This window comes from Sapajus apella, unplaced genomic scaffold (assembly GCF_009761245.1).
Source record: "Sapajus apella isolate SASKATOON/1434 unplaced genomic scaffold, GSC_monkey_1.0 scaffold46, whole genome shotgun sequence".
NCBI lineage: Eukaryota > Metazoa > Chordata > Mammalia > Primates > Cebidae > Sapajus > Sapajus apella.
In genome coordinates, this window is record NW_022436986.1 from 7,054,979 (window position 1) to 7,073,944 (window position 18,966).

The 18,966-nt window shown below is 39.4% G+C and overlaps 1 pseudogene; it reads left to right on the plus strand.

Moving 5' to 3' along the window:
- The first annotated feature begins 14,723 nt into the window (after positions 1 to 14,723).
- Positions 14,724 to 16,450, plus strand: LOC116524777 (annotated as a pseudogene).
- The last annotated feature ends 2,516 nt before the right edge of the window (positions 16,451 to 18,966 follow it).

An 18,966-nucleotide genomic window follows, 5' to 3' on the forward strand; every position in this document is an offset into this window, starting at 1 on the left:
TCATGTCTTTTAAACTGGGTTCTTGCCTTTTGACTGGGTTGGTAAGTTACTGGACCACCTAAGCCTTTTTTCTTATCAGAAACAGTGGCTTTTCTTCCTCAGTATTGTGAAATGAGTGCAAATAGCCTGTGTGTATTCATCTGTTTTCACACTGCTGTAAAGAACTACGTGAGACTGGCTAATTTATAAAGGAAAGAGGTTTAATTGACTCGTAGTTCTGCATGGCTGGGGAAGGCTTAGGAAACTTACAATCATTGTGGAAGGTGAAGGGGAAGCAAGGCACATCTTACATGTCATCAGGAGAGAGAGTGAGAGAGTGTGGAAGTATTACAGCTTAAAACCATCAGCTCTCATGAGAACTCGTTCACTATCATGAGAACAGCATGGGGGAAACTGCTTCCACGATCTAATCACATCCCACCAGGTCCCTCCCTCAACGTCTAGGGAAAACAATTCAAGATGAAACTTGGGTGGAGATACAGAGCCAAACTGTATCACTGTGCTTACAGAAATTGTTTGAAAATCTTTTCTTCTGTTCTTATCAATATAGCGCCGAAAGCCTGATTTCTTTTTTATGTTCTCATAGTGGAAAGAACTGCAACTTGGAGTAGATAAATTAACAGGGAATAGCCAGTTCATTGATATCATTAAAGGGTTTAAATATTGATGTACACAATGATGGCTCAAACAGTGCATATATGTTTTTAATATAGAGAATATCTATTTCATAAGAACTAATGAGATGATGTATGTGACTGTACCAAGCACAGTTCATGGAATTGAACAGGTGCTCAATGTGTTTGTGCTTCTTCATTTATTAACTCCTCATCAGGCCAAGACTCTTGATGAGGGCTTCTAGCACAACATGCTGGGAGTCCTTGACCATGTCAGTGATAAGAGTATGACCCATTTCACTGATTGTGGATTACAACATTTTCTTTTATTTTCTAAGTAATTGAGGTCTTATTAGCAGAAAGTCCAGAGTTTGTTCTGATGTTTGCTCACTCAATGAAGTAGTAAAAATCATTTAAACATATTTTTCTACAAGAAATATTAAAAAGTACCTACTTCTATCAGTGAATGAATGGCCAGACAAAATGTGGCCCATACAAACAATGGAATACTATTCATTCTTAAAAATGAAGACAATTCTGACACATACCACAACACAAATGAATCTTGAAACATTATGCCAAGTGAAGTATGTCAGATGCAAAAGGATATTGTATGATTACACTTATGTGAGGTGTGATAATAGCCAAATTCACAGAGGCAGAAAGTAGAATGGTGGTTACCAGGCATTGAGTGGAGGGGAAGAAGGGGAGTTATAGGGAATACAGAGTTTCTGTTTGGGATGATGAAAAAGTTCTAGAAATGAATAATGTTGATGGTTGCACAACATTGTGAATGTACTTAATACCATTGGATTGCATGCTTGAAATGACAAATTTTGGTGAGGTGGATCCAAGATGGCCAAATAGGAACAGCTTTGGAGTGCCGTTCCCAGCGAGAACAACACAGAGGGCGAGTGATCACTGTATTTCCAAACGAGTTATTACTGCCCACAGACCAGGAGATTCCAGGGCTGAAAAGTGCCACGAGTTTCCAGCATGGCTGTTTCAGCTGGTGCAGAGGGTCTCTGCATAAAAACACACAAAAACTCACACAAATCTGGGCGGCCGTTTCAACTGGCACCTGGAATGCCTAGGAGATGAAGCCACCCATTCAACTGAAATAAAGGGGGGTGAAACAGGGAGCCAGGTGATCTGGCTTGGCGGATCTGACCCCCACAAAGACCAGCAATCTGAAATGCTCTGGATTGAGAGTTTCCTAGCAAGTGCGGCTGGACCTGGGATGGTCCAGCTTTGTGGGGGGAAGAGGTGTCTGCCATTACCGAGGCAGTCCACCACGACTGAGGCAGTCGACCATTACCAAGGCAGTTCTAACTCTACATCTTTAACAAAACTACAAGAAGGTTCGCACAGCAGCCGGGCAGAGCCCATGGCAGCTCAGCAATGCCTCTGCTGGCAGACTGTGACTAGCTGGGCAGGGCATCTCTGAAAAAAGGCAGCTGCACACCAGGAACTTATAAGTAAAGCCCCACCTTCCCAGGACAGAGCACCTGGGAAAAAAGGCAGTTATGCATTCCACTGCAGCAGACTCAAACATACTTGCCCAGTAGTACTGAATGAAACAAGGGAGCTCACAGCTCAGCACCTGAGCTCCTATAATGGTCAGACTGTCCCTTAAGCAGCTCCCTTTCCCCTGTATATCCAAAGAGATACCTCATAAAGGAGAGCTCAGGCTGACATCTGGGAGGTATCCTTCTGGGAAGAAGACAATAGAAGAATAAACTGGCAGAAACCCTTATTGTTTTGCTGCTGCTGCAGGTGATCCCCAGGCAAGCAGGGTCTGGAGTCCTCCAGCAGTCCTACAGCAGAGGGGCCTGACTGTTAGAAGGAAAACTAAAAAACAGAAAGAAATAAATGCATTATCAACAAAAAAGATGTTGACTCAGAGACCCCATCTGAAAGTCACCAACTACAAAGACCACAGGTAAATGAATCCACAAAGATGGGAAGAAACCAGTGCAAAAAGGATGAAAACACCCAAAACCAGAAAGCCTCTCCTTCTCCAAGGGACCACAGCTCCTCAACATGGGAACAAAGTTGGATAGAGAATGAGTCTGATGAATTGACAGAAACAGGCTTCAGAAGGTGGGTAATAACAAACTTCTCTGAGCTAAAAGAGCATGTTCTAACCCAATGCTAAGAAACTAAGAACCTTGAAAAAAGGTTTGACAAAATCCTAATGAGAATAAACAGCTTAGAGCAGAATATAAATGACCTGATGGAGCTGAAAAACACAACACAAGAACTTTGTAAGCATACACAAATTTCAATGCTGAATTAACCAAGCAGAAGAAAGGATGTCAGAGGTTGAAAATCAACTCAATGAAATAAAATGAGAAGGCAAGATTAGAGAAAAAAGAGTGAAAAGAAATGAACAAAGCCTCCAAGAAATATGGGATTATGTGAAAATACCTAATCTATGTTTGATAGGTGTACCTGAATGTGACAGAGAGAATGAATCCAAGCTGGAAAACACTCTTGAAGACATCATCCAGGAGAACTTCCCCAATCCAGCAAGGCAGGCCAACATTCAAGTCCAGGAAATACAGAGAACACCACAAAGATATTCCTCAAGAAGAGCAACTCCAAGGCACATAATAGTCAGATTCACCAGGGTTGAAATGAAGCAAAAAATGTTAAGGGCAGCCAGAAAGAAAGGTCGGGTTACCCACAAAGGGAAGCTCATCAGACTCACAGTGGATCTCTTGGCGGAAACCCTACAAGCCAGAGGAGAGTGGGGGCCAATATTCAACATCCTTAAAGAAAAGAACTTTCAACCTAGAATTTCATATCCAGCCAAATTAAGCTTCATAACTGAAGGAGAAATAAAATCCTTTATGAACAAGCAACTGCTGAGAGATTTTGTCACCACCAGGCCTGCCTTACAAGAGCTCCTGAAAGAAGCACTAAACATAGGAGGAACAACCAGTACTCCAAAAATGTACCAAATGGTAAAGAGCAGAGAAACAATGAAGAAACTGTGTCAACTAATGGGCAAAACAACCAGCTAGCATCAAAATGGCAGAATCAAATTCACACATAACAATATTAACCTTAAATATAAATGGGCTAAATGCCCCAATCAAAAGACACAGACTGGCAAATTGGATACAAAGTCAAAACCCTTTGGTGTGCTGTATCCAGGAAACCCATCTCACATGCAAGGACACACATAGGCTCAAAATAAAGGGATGGAGAAAGATCTACCAAGCAAACGGAGAGCAAAAAAAAGCAGGAGTTGCAATCCTACTCTCTGATAAAATAGACTTTAAACCGGCAAAGATCAAAAGAGACAAAGAAAGGCTTTACCCAATGGTAAAAGGATCAATGCAACAAGAAGAGCTAGGGATCCTAAATATATACGCACCCAATACAGGAGCCACCAGATATATAAAGCAAGTTCTTAATGACCTACAAAGAGACTTAGACTACCACACAATAATACTGGGAGACTTTAACACTCCGCTGTCAATATTAGATCAATGAGACAGAACATGAACAAGGATATCCAGGACTTGAACTCAGATCTGGACCAAGCAAACCTAATAGACATCTACAGAACTCTCCACCCTAAATCCACAGAATATACATTCTTCTCAGCACCACATCACACCTACTCTAAAACTGACTGCATAATTGAAGTAAATCACTCCTCAGCAAATGCAAAAGAATGGAAATCATAAGAAACAGTCTCTCAGACCACAGTGCAATCAAATTAGAACTCAGGATTAAGAAACTCACTCAGAACTGCACAACTTCATGGAAACTGAACAATTGGCTCTTGAATGTTGACTGGATAAATAATGAAGGCAGAAATAAAGAGGTTGGGGAGGGATAACATGGGGAGAAATACCAGTTATAGGTGATGGGGGGATGGAGGCAGCAAACCACATTGCCATGTAGGTACCTATGCAACAATCCTGCATGTTCTGCACACGTATCCCAGAAACTAATGTGCAATATTTTATATATATATATATGGAAATGACAAATTTTATGTTAGGCATATTTTATCTCCTCCCCCTTCCCCTACACACATAAACTACTGACTATATCCTGGAGGAGAGTAGCAACTCTGGAAAATAAACAAAAGCCTTATCTGTAGAATTGGCTGATTTCCATGGTGTAAATGCTTCCTCTGAGGCAGATTTCAAGCTATCAACACAATAACTGTGAACTTGGAGTTGGCAAGAAAAGAGCAACATCGGCTCTTCTGAGTCAGTAGGACCTGACTCCAGCCCACTCCTGACTGTGGAAAATGAGAAATTTGGAATTATTTGACTTTCTCACTGCTTTTCCCCACTTGCTGCTTTTTGTTGTACATTGGGATTTTAAATTAAGATTAGAAAATTATAATTTTTATGTTAGGTAGTGTAATGATAATTTAAAATTTGTACCAAATTTTAATGTATATGTTAACATTGGTGACTACATTTTACTGATCACCAGTTTTTCTTTCTTTCTTTCTTTCTTTTTTGAAACAAGACCTAACTCCAGGCTGGAGTGCAGTGGTGTGATCATGGCTCACTGCAGCCTTGACCTGTCAGTTTAAAGTGATCCTCCCACTTAGCCTCCTGAGTAGCTGGTACCACAGGTGTGAGCCACCACACCTCGCTAATTTTTAATTTTTTGGAGACATGGAGGTCTCACTATGTTGCCCAGGCTGACAACTCCTAGGTTCAAAGAATCCTCCTGCCTTGGCCTCTCAAAGTGCTGGGATTATCGGTGCGAGCCACGATACACAGCCCCAACTTGTTTCAGAGGGGTGCATTTGTTCTAGTTCTTCAGGTTTCCCCTTATCTGGTTTGCTTTATCATTTTACATGTTTAGTGATTTTTTTTCTTATTTGCTTTTCTTACAGAGTGAGGTCAATTTCTCTATTGGTAGTTGAAATAGATCTGATGAAGGGAATTGTTAGATTTATGTTTATTTCAGGCATATACAAAAAAGAAAGAGAGAAGGAAAAGGTTAGGTTGTCAGGAGACTCTGACTTACCAATTAGTCCAGAGATCTAGCATGCTAGTGGGTAAAGCCTAGGAAGTAGAACCAGCATTTATTTCCATGTTTGTTGAGGCAATCAGACTTCAACAAGGGCAATGCCACTTTTCCTGATGCGGCAGGGTTGTTCTTAAAATGGGCTAGTGACGGCAGTGCTCCTATACTTGGCCAGCATGGCAACATAAGCTGATTTCTTCAGTACATTTGTCCAGCATATGAGAGAAGTCATGGGAACAGCCCGCTCTTCCCCTATCTAGTTCCGTTTGTGTAATGATTTGAAATATCTTAACGTTTCTTGGTTGTAGGTGTCGCACACTATTCTTACCTAAAATCTTCCTTTTATCATTTAAATTGGCCTGGGGAATGGGACATCACAAGATTTCTTTATCTGGAAATCTAAAAAAGAAGATCATAAACTAAGTGTCTGGGGTCAGAGGTGGCGGTTCCATGCTGCTGAGAGCCCGACGCCTGTTTCTTACTAGCGCTGGCTTCTCCAACAGGCCAGTGCTTGCTCTTTCTGTGTGGATCCTGTGTGGGGCTGTGTGGATCCTACTGTTGCATCAGCGTCACTGATACCACTTCCTTCATTCATTTGGGGTACAAATATCCTGTCATCTTACTATTGTCGAACTCTTTGTTTAAGACCCCAGGTATCCTGGTAGGAAGATGTCCAGTGTTTGCCTTAAGGCTTCTGCCCCTACTTAAAAATTTCCAAGAACTCCAAAGCTTTACTCTGTCCAAATTTGTGGGAGGATTATTTCTCCTTCTATTAATAATACCAGAATTAGAGGGGAGTGGGAAACCTGATCGCTGCTTCATATTAACTCATGGCACTGCTGTTGAAACTAGGTCTCATAGAGGCTGATGTTTCCCTTTGCAATGTGTTGAATGTTCAAGTTCCTGTGCAGACCCCTGTGGTATCTCAAAGTTGGGCTCGAGATCATTACTCCCATAGTCCCTACTTGAACATCTCCTAACAACACTGTGCTGGGATGGCTGAGTCCCAAGAGGCTCTGGTATCAGTATGCATTGTGCTGTTACCAGGCCTCCTGACTCCCAAGTCTCAGGCCTGTTAAGCCCCAGTCACTAGCCTAGATTATATCTTTCCATGGTTAATTTTATTCCAGAGGGCTTGCCTTTCTTTACTCTGGTTCTACCCTCTTGGTTCTCCCTGACTTTGAGTAAGGGAACAGGATTTGGAGATCAGATCCCTTTCTCCGGCAAGATACAATATACAGATTGGTCCACTTTCTTCAGCAGACACAGGTTCTGCTTGCGAGTGGATGTTGTGAGGGGTCTGACTTGGCAAGGCACAAATATTCCCATTGTAATCTTCGCCAGAGTAAAGTTGCATGCTCATTATTCACAAGAGAGAACACTCAAGTGATTCTCTGAAGAACAAATGTCTAGTTCAAGGTACTGCTCTGCTCCTGCCTACGCTGAAAAGCAGTTGGCAGAGACTGTTAATACAAAGGCAGATGCAATTCCTTTTGTGGTATTCTGTTTCATCTTTATGTTTATTCTGCGCTATGAGAGAGCATGGCTAATGTGGGCATATGGAGTCACAGTATTAGAAAAGGCAAATAGGTAAGTGGTAGAGTCACAATTTCATTCCATCTCCCTGACTCTGAGGCCAGTGTCTATTGTCAATTGACAGTCATTATTGGGTACTTACTGTGTGCCAGACACTGCACTTGGTAGTTGCTGGGGATACAAGGAGAAGACATGGTTCTAGAGAGAAAGTTAAACTGCAGGAAAGAAAACGTAAAGGTGTGAACAGGGCACTATGAGGGCACATGAGAGAGGGCACTTCAGGGGGTGTTTCCTGGAGAAGGAGATGTCCAAGCTGAGTCTTTTTTTTTTGAGACAGAGTTTTGCTCTTGTTACCCAGGCTGGAGTGCAATGGCATGATCTCGGCTCACCGCAACCTCTGCCTCCTAGGTTCAGGCAATTCTCCTGCCTCAGCCTCCTGAGTAGCTGGGATTACAGGCACGTGCCACCATGCCCAGCTAACCAAGCTGAGTCTTGAAGGAAAAGTTGTGTAAGGTGGGTAGAAGAAAGGAAATAGGCTCCTTCCAGTGAGATAAAGCAGCTGAGATAAAGTGCTGACTGCAGAGCTTTCTGGTTATCATGATGTGTTTTGTTATTGGGATAGAGAGCAGCTGCTGTGTAAAGGCTAAGTGTTTCTATTTCTTTCTTCTTTCTTTCTTTTTTTTTTAAACACAGATTTATTGAAGTGTAACTGATATCCAGAAAGCTGCACATATTTGATATATACAATTTAATGAGTTTGTACATATGCATGCACCTGTGAAACCATTACCACCATCAAGATAATAAACATATCCATGCCCATTTTTTATGGTAAGAACACTTAACATGAGATGTACACTCTTAACAAAATTAGGTGTGCAATACAGTATTGTTAACTATAGTACTATGCTGTACAAATGTAGAACTCTAGGACACATTCATCTTGCATGACTGAAGCTCTATACCCATTGAACAACAACTCCCCCTTTCTCCCCTCTTCCAGCCCCCAACAGCTACCATTCTATATTCTGCTTTTATGAGTTTGACTATTTTAGATACCTCATGTAAGTGGAATCATACAGTATTTCTTTATAAGGGCATATTTATACCTACTGGAAACCAGTTTGTTGCATCTCATTACCATTTGAACTTATAGGACAAATTAGTCTATGTAAAACTAAAACAATCCGAACCCATTATTGTCTGGTTTTCATTTCCATTCTTTAAGTCCTGTATAATCAAAGTTATAGTTATTCTAACAAATTTTTGAACAATGTTTATAAATGGACTGATGTTAGTTGCATACATGCCATGTGTTAGGTTTTTTATATCAATGTTCCCATGATGTGTGTATTATTACCTTTCATAGACAGGAAAACTGAGGCTTAGACAGATTAAATATGCTGAAGGTCGCACAACTAAATGTATTAGCTGGAGCAATAAGTGTGTCAGCTGGAACACAAATTCAGACCTGGCTGCTCATTCTAAGGCAATACCCAGAGCTCTCACCACCATCCTCTGTGTAACTGGAAGTCTGAGTTGCTGACAGAGAACACTATTAATTACATGTGCATGAAAATAGACTGGGAGCATTAAGCAGGTGTGACCATAAAAACTGCTTCTGTTTCTGTGAATTTAATTATCTTCCATGATTGGCTTGAATTGGTTGTGAACGTACTGATAGAAGGTAATCAAAGAGCTGAATGAACCTAACAGTTGTAAACGGAAGCACAGGGTTCCCATCAGGCCAGTACAGAAGTGAATGTGTCCATCGTTTTTGATAGGCCAAATATTTCTCTCGTTCCCTAGGAGGCAATTAAAAGAGACGTGGTGATAGCTCCCCTTTGGGACACTAACTGGAATAATATTTGTAAAGTGAAGCTTAAGTAGGGCATTTTATTCCCAGTTCACAAAAATAGGGAGTGAATATGGTAGTGGGAGCAAAGACACAATTTCTAGTTCATCAAAGATCACAAATTCTATTAGTGCAATATTTTTATTGTAGTTCTTATTTTGTGGCATAGTGATATAAAAATTTTCACTTTAGGTAAATCTCTATTTTCTGGTGTGTGTGTGCGTGTTTTTTTAAGGCAAATCTTTTCTACTGTAATAATTATTTTAATGACCAATGCGGACATTTCTCCTTTCCTAGGTTTCTGATTCCTCAGCAATATAATCCCCTGATCCACATTTAGTTTGTACTTTACAGGTGATCACCATAGTTGCTCTGTCTGCAGGATGTGGGTAGCCTTGTGAACTTCTGACCCATATGTTTTGAGTACGTTATGGTCATGACTTAATTTTGAAGATAATATTTGGCGAGTCAAAGAAAAAGAATGAACTAGCCCAGATGTTCCTTTAATATCAGTTCCCAAGGTAAAAAAAGAGAAATATGCTAAGTCAGAAAAGAATTCATGTCATGTCAATGGGAACCAGTTTAGGATACTGCTATTCTGAAGGTTCAGAGATGTACTTATTTCCTGGAAGGTCACATTGCAACTGTCAGTTAACCTACAAGGATCCTTTATCAATAGAGGAGAGAAGAGAAGAGGAACAAGATAGGTTTTTAGTGCCTCAGTGCATTGTGCTATTCTCATCAACTACCACATTATGAATTTAATGAAGTTACTCAGATAACTATAAGTCAAATTAGAGTTCAGTGTGTTTTAAATTGAATTATCCAGTGTGACTATTGACTTTTGACAATATTTAATCAAATGTATTACAACTAATACAGTATAAATGAAAATCTGGCTGCATTTTCAAAGCAATAGTTTTGCCTAGAACAATAAATGGATGGGGAAGTTCTCAAAAAGAAAAAACTTTTTTTTTTCACAGATATCTTATTCTATGTCATAACAACATATATGACTGTTTAATTTGGCGGCCATTTGTTTATAAAGCTATTGTGTTCCTAACACTGTGCTAGAGTCTGGGGTTCCTGTAATGAGTAAGATAATCCCTTGCTTTCAAAAAAGCTCAGAGTCCTTTATTGAAGGGTTGGATTATTTATCTTTAGTAAATCAAAATCTGTTTTAAGTGTGCTAACCCCGTCCATGAATTAAAGTTCTGTGTAATAAATTATTCTGTAAAGAAAGGATTACCTTTGCCATAAGAAGAGCACTGTAAGTTTACTCTTTGTGTATCCCATTTCTTAATGTGGGGCTCTATAGCTAGCATAGTTGCTTCTTAAAACGGGTGTTTCAAATAATGGATGGGAGAGCCAGTTTTGTTGACCCTTGGGTCATCTGGCCACTTATTTCCCACTTTTCCCCAACTTAGCCCTCCACTTTCCTAGCACTTCTTGCATTGAGCTCATTCTCACCTTCTTTGATAATTTGCTCATTCTGTCCCCTTCACCCAGAGTTTCTTCTTTTCTCTGATAAAACAAACTTTTTGTTGTTTTTTAAAGCTTAGTTTGACTCTTCTTCCTTCTTAAAGCTTTCCCTATCCTCATCCAGAACTCTCTTTTTATTCATTAAATTCTAGGAGCAATGTCAGGGCAATTAGCACTTGGTCAGTTTCTAGTGTTTCAGTAGTATTAATAACAATTAACAGCAGTTTTCACTAAGTGCTTACTGAGTACCAATGTTATAACCACCATGCATGCGCTATTATTATCTTTATTTTATAGACAAGAACATTGAAACCGAGAGGACTTTAAGTAGCTTAATAAAGACCCCACAGCTGGCAAGTGCTGAATCTGAGTAAGCCCAGACCATTAGATTTTAGAGCCTGAGCTATTATCCACGGGCATTTCTGAATGTGTGTTCTTCTGACCATGCATATTAGAATCACCAACATGAATACTGTTAAAAAGGCAGATTACTGAACCCACCCAGATCTACTCTCTTAAATCTGTGGGTCTAGGTGTGGAGCCTGGGAATCTGCATCTTTAACAAGCTTCCCAGGTAATTCTTACAAACTAGATTTCGAGAATCATTTATATATTTATCTTCCTAATCTGACTGTAAACTTCTTGAGGTCAGAGATTATGCCATCTACATGTGATCTTTTAAATCCCAAAGTCTGCCATAAACATTTAGACATTGACTACAAGCTTAATCAATACTTGCTTTTTCTGATGTAGACAGCAAAATTAAATTTTTTCATGCAACTATGGGAAAGATTCATATGAGGGAACTTCACATGAAAGCATCTGCTATTAACCAAAGACCCCGTAGTTAGAACCAATCTCATGAATGCTTGTTTTCATTCTGACACTGACTCGGTACATCTTTAGTTCCTGCCTCAGTTTGCCTGCCTTTGAAGTTGAGGAGATTTTAATAATAAGGGAACAGAGGTATTGTTGGGAGCTAATAATTGTAATTAGAATATAGAATTTAAAAAGTGATAAGATTAATGTCTCATTTAGAAATTTAAGACATAAATGAAATTAGCTTATTATTGAAGTGAGATCACACATGGCCCGTTTCTAATTCACTGTGACAAGACTTCCACATCCGTTCAATTAGATAGATGTTGAAGGGTCACACAGGAGCTTTTCTGTATCCTCTGATGGCTGTTGACAATTGCTGAGCCAACCACTAGTGGCCTGGCATTATTCTGTGATAATAGGATACTCACACCTTCCAGTCCGGCCTCCTGGTTTCAGATGAGCTATATGATTTCCTCAGGTCAAACCAGAATTTTAACGCAGATCTTAATATTCCAAATTCAGTGTTTCCTATAACCTCATGCTGTTTCCTCTGCATGGCATGCTACTAAACATATGAGTCAAAGAGTAGCCTAGGTCCTGTGTGAATAAGGCCGGTAACAGAAAAGAGAAGACTTATTTCGTTCCCCCCCACCTTTATTTTTTTTTTTTGGCTAGCCAATCTCTTATGCAGCATCAGCTCCTGAAGGACTGCTGACAGTGTATTAGCTATTTACAACTTATCCATTTACAATCAGAATTTTGGCAATCCACATCTTTACTTTTAATATGAATACCAACTGTATCGCCACGCAATTGTTACCATTAAACCCTAGCAACTGGCAAGTGTCCAATGAATAATTTAGACTTTGTGGAACCTTGCGGGTTACTGTCCTGCCTAAGTGTGTTATTAGTTCTTATCAACATTTTGTTTAGGGAAACAGTTTTGGAAGCAACAACAAGCAAAAAATATAAGCATCATCTACCTATCATACACTACTGAGGATGGAAAACATCTAATATTTATTTGGAGGTCCGATGGAATGGGGATGAGTTGTCAGCAGGGACAGCACCTATAGATGTGTCCTTTGTCTTTCTAAAAAAGTCATTTGTTAGGAATCTATTTATTTAAAGTTTATCGTGTATATTATGTATGTTTATAAATATATTGTGTATATTTATATATAGTATGTTTATATATGCAGTAAGATGATTACTATAATGGAATGAGTTAACATATCCATCATTCCTCACATAGTTGCCCATTTTTCCCCTCTGTGGCAAGAGTCTCTATAATTTACTCATTTAGCAAAAATCTTAAATACCATACATTATTATTAACTATAATCTTTATGCTGTACATGGATCTTTTAGGGCTTTGCCATGACATTATTACCTGTCTATTACCTGCCTGTAAATAAGTTTTTGGATTGCCCTGACAGGAGAAGGTTAAACATTGTAAACATTGTAAAAATGTTTAACCATCTTCTTAAACATTGTAAAAATATGTCATTAGATAATTTCTTAAGAAAATACTCCAAAAAGCTTCTCTTCTCCTTAGAGACATTTTAGGATGAGTTAGTCTGTGTAAATAGGGGGTTGAAGCCCATCCAAATGAAAGATGAATTCTGCTGCCTCATTCTTTTAATGGCCTCCTGCCCAAAATAAAACTAGCCAGCAAGCAGTATTTATCTTAGCGATGCTGCCATTTTACATCACAAAGTGACCATGTAGTCTCATAAACAGAGTCCAAAAGTGCTGACTTTTAAAGGCAGTTGAATTTTTTTACTTGTTACTGTTTTATGGCTTTGCATAAAATGCTAATGCCGTGACATTTGTAGAACTATTAAATCATTTTAATGAAAGAGTAACAGTTATACAACTAATTCATTTTAGTGCATTTCACTTGCAGAATCCTTTAGTAGTTGATTGTAATGGGAAGAAGCACTTTTTTTTTTTTTTTTGTAGCTCCATAATTTTGTTCTCACATGGAACCAAATCCCATTATTTTGGTGTAGTTTATACCCAAGTCTAATGGAGCAAATCCATTGACAGAATTTGTTGTCCCAAATCTGGGCTCATTTGCCTGATGGCCCCCACTTAATGTGATCTATAGTCTAGCCAAGCCAAGTGTGCTTCTCTTGAAAAATATGGCTTTCTGTTTCCCTTTTAAGTGTTTAGGGGTAAATATATAGTCATGCATTTTCAGCTACTAAAAAATGAGCTCATTTGCCATAACACCAAATCAAGGAAAATATCTGGGCTTTAAAAATTATCTTTGATCATATAACAAGACAGCTGGGATTGATTATTATCCTGTTCCCACATTTCCTGGTTAATGGCCATCCCACTCAGTATATGCTGTCATGCCAGGGCCTCTGTGGAAGAGAATGGCCAGAAATCCCTGAAAACATTAAGCACCGTGAGCAGTGGAAACAGATTTACATTTCTAAACAGATCCTTTGTTAAAGATCACCAGTGCATAGATCTTCAGCTTTCTTCTAGAGTAAAATGATTCTCTGTTTCTCTATTCCTGGCCCCCATGTTTTCAGATAAAGCTTCCATTAATAGGTAATTCTTTCTTAAACACAAATTTCTTTTAAGAAATTGCATTCCCTGATGTCCTCAAATGCTTCGGTTACCCAGAGAGTTGACTTTATTGTCAACATGTTTTTGCCCCCTTACAAACATGTGTGTTCCCTTTAATGTTTTTTCTCCTTACTAACATGTATTATTCCTCTTAAAGACATGTATATTCTTGTGAAATATGAATTTTTATTTACCCTTACTAGAAATTTTTCTTTAATTCTGATTTCCTTCTGAACAACTAGTCTCATTATTATTCTACCATGAATTTAAGGGTTTTGCTGCTAAAATGTTCATTTTCTTTCACTTAGGCTTCTCTTGAGCATAGATGTAAAATATTGCAAAGATATGAAAACTAGAATGTTTTCCTTCCGGGTGAACTGATTATCCAACTTAGAATCTCAAACAACAGCACTCTTCTGCATTTTATCTGGCTTTGATTGATCATTTCAGAACAGAGTTTTCTTCTAAAACAATGCCCGTACAGTATCACTCCAAATACATAACAGTGAAATTAATGTCTTTTTGATTCACACAATATTATTGATTGGGAGAAACATCCATTTCGATTCTCATTAGCAGCCTAGTTTTCTTTATTCCATTATTTACAATGAAAGGGTTAGAATTTCTGTTTGTATTTATGTAGGTGCTACATTGAATATGTACAATTTTATGAATTTTTTCAGCCAGCTCATCAGAATACAAATTTTGTCTGTTAAAATATCATATATTTCTGGCTGAGACTGCATCCGCCCCGGCAAGCACAGAGCCTTGCTCTTGCTGCTCTGTAGCTGATCCACACCTGCCACCAGCTTACCATGAATGATGATATATCGCTGCACTCCTCGTTGACAAAGACTCTGGCATGTGCAAGGCCGGCTTCATAGGCGATGATGCCCCCTGGGCTGTCTTCCCATCCATCGTGGGGCACTCCAGGCACCAGGACATAAGGTGGTGAGCATGGGTCAGAAGGACTCCTATGTGGGTGACGAGGCCCAGAGCAAGAGACGCATCCTCGCCCTGAAGTACCCCATCGAGCATGGCATTGTCACCAACTGGGCCAACCTGGAGAAGATCTGGCACCATACCTTTTACAATGGGCTGGATGTGGCTCCCAAGGAACACCCCATGCTGCTGACTGAGGCCCTCCTGAACCCCAAGGCCAACTGCGAGAAGATGACCCAGGTTATGTTTGAGACCTTCAACAACTCACCCATGTATGTGGCCATCCAGGCTGTGCTGTCCTTGTATGCCTCTGGCCATACTATTGGCATTGTGGTGGACTCTGGTGACGCGGGTCACCAACTCTGTGCCCATCTATGAGGGGATGCCCTCCCCTATGCCATCGTGCATCTGGATCTGGCTGGCCAAGACCTGATTGACTACCTCATGAAGATCCTTACCCAGTGTGGCCTAAGCTTCACCACCTTGGCCGAGCGGGAGATCATGTGTGACATGAAGGAGAAGCTGTGCTATGTCACCCTGGACTTCGAGCAGGAGATGGCCATGGTGGCCTCCAGTTCCTCCCTGGAGAAGGACTACGAACTGCCCAAAGCCCAGCTCATCACCATTGGCAACAAGCAGTTCTGCTGCCCCGAGTTGCTCTTCCAGCCTTCCTTCCTGGGAATGGAATCCTGTGGCATCCAGGAAACTACCTTCAACTCCATCATGGAGCGTGACCTGGACAACCACAAAGAGCTGTACGCCAACACAGTGCTGTCTGGCAGCCACCACCATGTACCCTGGCATCGCTGACAGGATACAGAATGAGATCACCACCCTGGTGCCCAGTGCGATGAAGATCAAGATCATTGCTCCTCCGAAGGGCAAACACTCTGTGTGGATCGGCAGCTCCATCCTGGCCTCTCTGTCCACCTTCCAGCAGTTGTGGATCAGCAAGCAGGAGTATGCTGAGTCTGGCCTTCCATCGTCCAACTGCTTCTAGGTGGACTGTTACTTAGTTGTGTTACACTCTTTCTTGACAAAACCTAACTTTCGCAGAAAACAAGACGAGATTAGCATGGCTTTATCTGATTTTTTGTTTTGTTTTTGTTTTTTTTTTTTTTTGGCTTGACTCAGGATTTAAAAACTGGAATGGTAAAGGTGACAGCAGTTGGTTGGAGCAAGCATCCCCCAAAATTCTACAATGTGGCCAAGGACTTTAATTGTATATCATTATTATTCTTTTTTTAAATAGTCACTCCAAATATCATGAGCTGCATTGTCACAGGAAGTCCCTTGCCCTCCTAAAAGCCACCCCGCTTCTCTCCAAGGAGAATGGCCCAGTCCTCTCCCAAGTTCATATAGGGGAGGTGATACCATTGCTTTCATGTAAATTATGTAATGCAATAAAAAAAAATCTTCACCTTAATATTTTTAAATTTCATTTTATTTTAAATGATCAGCCTTCATGGCTGCTGCTTTTTTGTCCCCCAGCTTGAGATATATGAAGGCTTTTGGTCTCCCTGGGAGTGAGTGGAAGCAGTCAGGGGCTTACCTGTACACTGACTTGAGACCAGTTGAATAAAAGTGCACACCTTAAAAAAATTATATTTCTTTGGGTTAATGTGTTAGTCATTTACTATTTTTTATGAGTTGTAGTAAAATCAGATGAAAATCATTTTCCAATTTAGTCTTATGTATCATTAAGTATACATTAAACTCCAGAGATCTGATACAGTTAATAACAACTAACAACTATGTAGTAATTGAAAGTTTACAGAATATATCCACAATAATCAGAACTCACCTCTGCAACAACCCTGTAAGGTAGATTTGTTATCTTATTTTGCTGTTGAGAATATTGAGGTTTTTGAGAGCATAATAATGGAGATTTGTTTCTGATCAGTGTAATAGAAAAGATCATTTTCTGTATGTAGCTGGAAATAAGGATGAATCTGGAGACTTAATATGCATGGGGTATTTGGCCATAACAGAACCAATATGTTTCTAGGAAGCTGTGTTCCAGGACTGATGCATTAGTTTTTAAAAGTTTTAAATTTTTTGTGGGTTCAGAGTAGTTATATATATTTATGGGGTACATGAGAGTTTTTTTTAGAAGAATTTTTTGTTTTTTTATTTTTCCATAAGTTATTGGGGTACAGGTGGTATTTGGTTACATGAGTAAGTTTTTTAGTGGTGACTTGTGAGAATTTGGTGCACCCATCACCTGAGCAGTATACACTGCACCATATTTGTAGTCTTTTATCCCTTGACTTCTTCCCACTCTTCCCCCCAAGTCCCCAAAGTCCATTGTATCATTCATGACTTTGCGTCCTCACAGCATAGCTCCCACATATCAGTGAGAACATTTGATGTTTCATTTTCCATTCCTGAGTCTCCAATCTCATTCAGGTCACTGCAAATGCTGTTAATTCATCCCTTTTTATGGCTGTATAGTATTCCATCATATATATATATATATATATATATATATATATATATATATATATATAGCACAGTTTCTTTATTCACTCACTGATTGATGGACATTTGGATTGGTTCCACAATTTTGCAATTGTGAATTGTGCTGCTATAAACATGCATGTGTAAGTATCTTTTTTGAATAATGACTTCTTTTTTTTCTGGGTAGATACCCAGTAGTGGGATTGCTGGATCAAATGGTAGTTCTGCTTTTAGTTCTTTAAGGAATCTCCACACTGTTTTCCATAGTGGCTGTACTAGTTTACATTCCCACCAGCAAGTAGAAGTGTTCCCTGATCACCGCATCCATGCCAACATCTACTGTTTTTTGATTTTTTTGATCATGGCTATTCTTGCAGGAGTGAGGTGGTGTCACATTATGGTTTTGATTTGCATTTCCTTGATTATTAGTATTGTTGAGCATTTTTTTTCATATGTTTGTTGGCCGTTTATATTTCTGCTTTTGAGAATTGTTCATTCATGTCCTTAGCCCACTTTTTGATGCGATTGTTCTTTCTTACTGACTTGTTTGAGTTCTTTGTAGATTCTAGATATTAGTCCTTTGTTGGATGTATAGATTGTGAAGATTTTCTCCCACTCTGTGAGTTGTCTGTTTACTCTACTAACTGTTCCTTTTGCCATGCAAAAGCTCTTCAGTTTAATTAGGTCCCAGCTATTTATCTTTGTTTTTATTGCATCTGCTTTTGGGTTCTTGGTCATAAAATACTTGCCTAAGCTGATGTCTAGAAGGGTTTTTCCAATGTTATCTTCTAGAATTTTTATAGTTTTGGATCTCAGGTTTAAGTCCTTAATCCATCTTGAGTTGATTTTTACATAAGGTGCCAGATAAGGATCCAGTTTCATTCTCCTACATGTGGCTAGCCAATTATCCCAGCGTCGTTTGTTGAAAAGGGTAACCTTTCCCCACTTTATGTTCTTGTTTGCTTTGTCAAAGATCAGTTGGCTGTAAGTCTTTGTGCTTATTTCTGGGTTCTCTATTCTGCTCCATTTACCTGTTTTTATACCACTACCACACTGTTTGGTGACAATGGCCTTATAGTATAGTTTGAAATCAGGTAGTGTGATGCCTCCAAATCTGTTCTTTTTGCTTAGTCTTGTTTTGGCTATACAGGCTCTTTCTTGGTTCCATGTACATTTTAGAATTGTTTTTTGTAATTCTGTGAAGAATGATGGAGGTACTTTGATGGGGATTGCATTGAATTTGTAGATTGCTTTTGGCAGTATGGTCATTTTCACAATATTGTTTCTACCCATCAATGAGCATGGGATGTGTTTCTATTTGTGTCATCCATGATTTCTTTCAGCAGTGTTTTGTAGTTTTCCTTATAGAGGGTTTTCAACTCCTAGGTTAGGTAAATTCCAAAGTATTTTATTTTATTTTTGCAGCTATTGTAAAACGGGTTGAGTTCTTGATTTGATTCTCTGCTTGGTTGCTGCTGATGTGTAGAAGAGCTACTGATTTGTGTATGTTAATCTTGTATTTGGAAACTTTGTTGAATTCTTTTATCAGTTGTAGGAGCTTTCTGGAGGAGTCCTTAGGGTTTTCAAGGTAAATGATCTTATCATCAGCAAACAGTGACAGTTTGACTTCCTCTTTACTGATTTGAATGCCCTTTC